Genomic DNA, 5,312 nt, shown 5'->3' with positions numbered 1-5,312 from the left:
CGTACAGAACTGAATGTGTTGGAAGCAGTAATACCTGCTCGCACATTTGGAGGCCCTGCTTCGGGTATTGCCTTTGACTTCAGCGACATCCAATCATGCTTTCACCTTAGTTCAATGTCGATGAATCTGATTCGCACTTGGTGCCTGTAAGTCCTCTTCCTCTTGATATGATTTGAAAGTAACCTAGTTGGATTTTGCTAAAACTAACTTACGTCATGATTTTTAGAATGCAAGCAAACTTTATGAAATCTACACGCTCAACGAAAGCCGGGTATGTAGACCCTATGCCTATAGCACAAATAAATTTTAATTACCCATCGAGATGGGAATTGGATGCGCCACAGCTAGCTGCTGGAGGGACGTTGGCGGAGAAAGAAAAGATCCGTGTGGCCAAAATAAGAGAAGAGTCTCTTAAGGTTGCGGCGTGGATTGCCGTATGTTTAAAGAATCTCCAACACTTCGAAACAATATGGATTCCATACCACTTCAAGTAAGTTCGATTAATTGTATACTTAACGATTGTTCGGTTTATCTTATTTTGATGCAAAGGTACTTATGTGTTTATTTAAAATTGTTGTAGCAATCACTGGATAGTCATAGGTCTCGATGTCGGGATGAACATGGCATGGATTTGTGATTCTGCAGATTTTGACCCTCACACACATAAAGACTTCATGTCAATTCTCATTACGTAAGCAAATTTGTAATCCTAGTAACCTTATATGATTCACTTTAATATCGACTTCTGCATACTACAAGTCACATCGATTTTTATTCAAACAGGGCATTCAGGGCCTATGTCAAGAACCACAAAGGAAGGCATGATCCAGGTCTGGGGAACCACTTGCGTTTTAAATCTCTATGTTCGGTAAGTGCGACTTAGTTTGGCATAAAATTACTAATTTTTTCAGTACTTATACTTGACACATCTCCATTTGCAAATTGAAACAAAGTTTCCCAAGCAAAGGCCAGGAAGTCTGCATTGTGGATACTATGTATGTGCTTTCATCAGTAACACAAAAGGCTACAGGAGACACCCTGAATTGGTAAGTTTGAATCTCTTAGTGGGTTGTAGTATGAAAACATAGTATTTCTCACTTAGCTTTGCAATCTCTTCTTTACACTAGACCTAAACTTGTCTTTTACGATCTTGTAGTGGAAAGAAGAAAAAGGACTAAAAAGGGATGTCTACAGGGATGATGACCTCTTAGAGATTGTTGGTGACCTTTGCAACTTTATAATGGACCATGTTGTTTATTACAAAGGTGATTACCATAACCCACAGTCCGACTTAGGTAGCAATCCTCTTTACCAGCACCTCCGTCAGTGGATAGGCTATGTCTAGGTCGTTGATTACATGTGAACTTGTTGGAATGGACTGTGATCGATTTGTATTAGTACCTGAAAAATTTCGGACTCTTTTGGATGGATTTGGACATGGAAACATTTTGGACTTGAAATGTGGTGCTGTGTATATGTATGGATATTTATGTTGTGAATCTGTGATGTTGAGAATCTGATTATATATGTATATATGTATGTGGTGTTGTGCTGTGCTGTCAACTCGATTATTGTAATTTTTATTTTTTTTTGTGAAAAATAACTGTAGAGGCGGTTCTAGATAGAGCCGCCCTTGCAAATGCAGACAATAAAGGCGGCTGAGACACAAGCCGCCCTTACTAAGGCTCACTATAAGGGCGGCAAGAAGCACCAACCGCTCTTACAGTAGGCCACTGTAAGGGCGGCTGTTGTTTCCAACCGCCCTTACAGTGGACCACTATAAGGGCGGCTGGTGTTGAACCGCCCTTACAGTGGAATCCACTGTAAGAGCGTTTGCATAAGGGTGGCTGGGCCAACCGCCCTTACAGAGCATATTTAGCCGCCCTTACTGTACGTGAGTGTAGTAGTGTATATATTAGCTCCTGCAGTCATTGACTCATTATTTTTGATGGAAGTCAATGGCTCAGGAGTAATGTATATATGTAAGAGTAAGACTAAATCTGCGATCGATCAGCAGAAGATGCTTTGAGCTATTTGAAGCTTGGAATAGAAATGGTTTCTGTATCATTAAACCGATTATGAGATTTTCTGTCCTGTGTTCGGGCATACACGTATCCAATTGTTCCCACGTTACATGTTCAAGCCCTCCAGAAAATTTTGGGTGTATATTTTTTTCTTTGTTAAACTATCCACATAGGACTCCTAGGTTTATAATTTTGAGTGAAACATACCATTAGCCCATAAATTTTTATTGTATATCATTTAGGTTTACGAACTCTAAAAACGTTTTGGGTCACTAGATTTATCCAATGATGCACCATGGTTCCATGTTGCCCATGCCAATACGTGGCAATTCATGTGGTGTGACTAAATATGAGCATACAGCCTGCGTGCCAGCGGCCCGACACGGAGCATGGCAATTTGGCACGGCCCAAGCACGACACGACCCGTTGTCCTTCGGTGTACAAGCTGGCCTGAAGCATGTAGCAGATCGTGCTTAGGCTAACCAATCGGCCTGCCGGGCGACACGACACGGCCCAGAAATAAGGAAAAGATCCGGTAACGGCCCGCTATGAGCAGCCTGCTAAAGAATAAAGATCTGCTAAGAAAAAGGCCAGATTTGGCTGGCCTTCGGTTGTGACCTTTGGTAGCAGGCCAGATTTTTTTTGGAAATTTGGTTGTGGCCTGTGGGCTGGCCTTTGGTGGGCCTCGTGCCGGCCCGTCATACTAAAAGGGACCTGCTCATCGGGCCAGCCCAGCACGGAAAGTGGCCGGACAGACCGGGCCCAGTGGCCTATGGAGGCACGGCCCGATGGCACGCGGGCCAAACAGGCCTATGCCGGCCCGGCCCGTTGCTCATCTTTAGGCGTGATGTTGTTGATGACACTGACCCATAGAATCCACGTGCCATCCATCGTGTTTCTCTTCTCTCATCCATTGCTCTCTGTATAGCTTTTGGTGGCACTTGGCGGTTGCTATCTAGATGTGACCATGATTTTAGGGATGGGGGTCCAAAGGAGATGGTGGTAAATTGCAAGTTTCAACTGCTACATGGATGACATGTGGATGTAAGTGGCACATAAAGATAAGTTTAGGGACCATTGTTGTATTTAACTATAATTTTTAAAATGAAGATGAAGAATAGACACGAAACTTGGGAAATTTTGATGTTGATTCAAAATAGAAAACTTAGAAAAATAGTAGAAAACAAGCGTTTTATATGCCTCCAACATCTAATTCACGGACCACCCAATTATACCCAGTGATGAAAGTCATGTCATCTAGTTTACACATTTAGCTTCCACATCTTAAGTGAGTGGTCAAGATCTCTGGCAAGGGTTTAGCTAGGGTTTGGAGTTCAGAGCTTTGGCTTCAGGAAGACTTCATACCATCTTCTGGATTAGAGGAAGAGTTGTATGGGATGGTATACTTACTGATGATGGTGAAGGCAAGATAACAGGGCGGATGAACCGGATGCGGTGCCTGAAAGCTCTAGTTTTATTTTGGTAATTGAGTGTCAACCTAGATGAACTAATGTGTGTTTGATGTGAGATACATAGGTGATTAGTCCACATGTACGCTATTGTGACAACTTGTGCCATGGTGGTGAAATGGCTTGGAGTTGTTAATAGTGCTCAACTAGTTGTTGACTCATGGATCTCATTGCATATATATATATATATATGAGACATGACATGGTGTCATGTGGCTACGTAGGGAAGATCAAGAGACATGCCTTGGCTATGAAGGACAGTGTTGTTAGTGTGAAGGGCAAGTTAGAGGCTCAAGTGCGATGGACCGTGCGGTGAAGCTAGAGCACAAGGGCTTGGCGCCGATGAACCGTTTGCAATGGTGAAAAGCAAGTCAAGTTGCAATCAATGAACCAATAAGGCCAAGTAATAACATGAAGTGGATTATATCATCTACAAGGTTTCAAGCAATGGAATACTTGTGTTGATTACAAGTGGTTTGATGGAGGTTGGGTGTTTGTGTGGCATTACTGAGGATGGAGATGAAATAGAATGCGCAAGGCAAAGGTATATTTATAGGGTATTTCATTTCACCAGTATAAGTTAAGTAGAGAAGAGATGGACCAAGTTTAGCCATACTATAAAGAGAGTAAATCTTTAGTCGCAATGCTTATCTAGTGCCACTAAGCGTGAGTTTCATGTGCATATGCATTGCGCTTAATTACATGGTGTGCACGAGAAACCCCTGAAAAATTTTTATGAGAAGATAACTCTTGTGCTCCAATTTGTTTGATGTGTTTGGGATGAGCTAGCGCTTAAATGGGTAAAATTAGAAGTGAAAGTAAGCAAATGAAAATATGGCTTAGAGGGGCTGCTGCTTGAATTTTCAGCCGATTTGGGGTAATTTTCTAACGTTGGTTGCACTGGGGAACAAACAAGCCCAGCTAGAAATTAGGCCCATGCACACTAGAAATTCGGGACCTTACCTCCAACTGTAGCTCCTTAGCCACTAGTAGCTTTGCTAAGTACAACAAAACCTAGTTGCTATAATAATAAGAAAAAAATCCTAAGAGTATAATTCTCTAGTCTATCTCAGGCTTCGATAGGCGTCCTTAGAGCATGACGCGTTTTGGTGGCGAAGGTCGAAGGTCGAAGGCCATGATACGATATGACAACTTTATTGTGGAGATTGATGATCTCGCTCCTACTTGTCTTGGCTGTTGCGAGGATCTTCATCTTGCCAGGAGTAACTTTGTGTAGCCGAAGTAGTCATAGTAGTGGAAGCAGCCATCTAGCTATCATGGTCGTTGGACTTGCAGAAGTTATCATCGAATGTCTATGATGACACATTTGACTAGAACATATAATAAAGGTAATAGATAAAATTGCATGTGCATAGAAAATTTGTAGTGACTAACACGATTTAATTTAAAAAGTAGAAATCTATATTCATGATGTTGCGAGACATGAGCTGCAACAAGAGTCATCAACTTAAGCTAAGGTCTAAGCAAATACATTGTAGACATATAGAGTGCAATGGCGAGAGAGACTATATATGTACAGAAAAAATCCATAACAACTCCATATATATTACAATTATGGGTATTGTGTCAAAAATGACAAAAAGTTAGAGAACGCATAAAGACAAGTAATTTTCATTTATTGTAGATACTAATAAATATGATCGTGCATTGCTACGTGTGAACATTTTAAAAGTCTTTTTTTTCTCACTCATTCATCATTAGCAGAGAAGTTGTATTGGAATTTAGATTAAATATATGTTGTGCCATCAATGTAGTATAGAAAATTTATGGAATAACAAATACATGATACTTTATTTTA

General features: G+C 41.1%; 1 long non-coding RNA gene across 1 annotated transcript; it reads left to right on the top strand.

Annotated features, from left to right (window-relative positions):
* LOC8076614 lies at positions 988-1,589 on the top strand. The gene is made up of 2 exons (XR_002450543.1): positions 988-1,046; positions 1,157-1,589. It is a non-coding gene; the product is annotated as an uncharacterized LOC8076614 (long non-coding RNA).

This window comes from Sorghum bicolor, chromosome 1 (assembly GCF_000003195.3).
Source record: "Sorghum bicolor cultivar BTx623 chromosome 1, Sorghum_bicolor_NCBIv3, whole genome shotgun sequence".
Classification (NCBI taxonomy): Eukaryota; Viridiplantae; Streptophyta; class Magnoliopsida; order Poales; family Poaceae; genus Sorghum; species Sorghum bicolor.
This window is presented reverse-complemented; position numbering and strand designations above follow the sequence as displayed.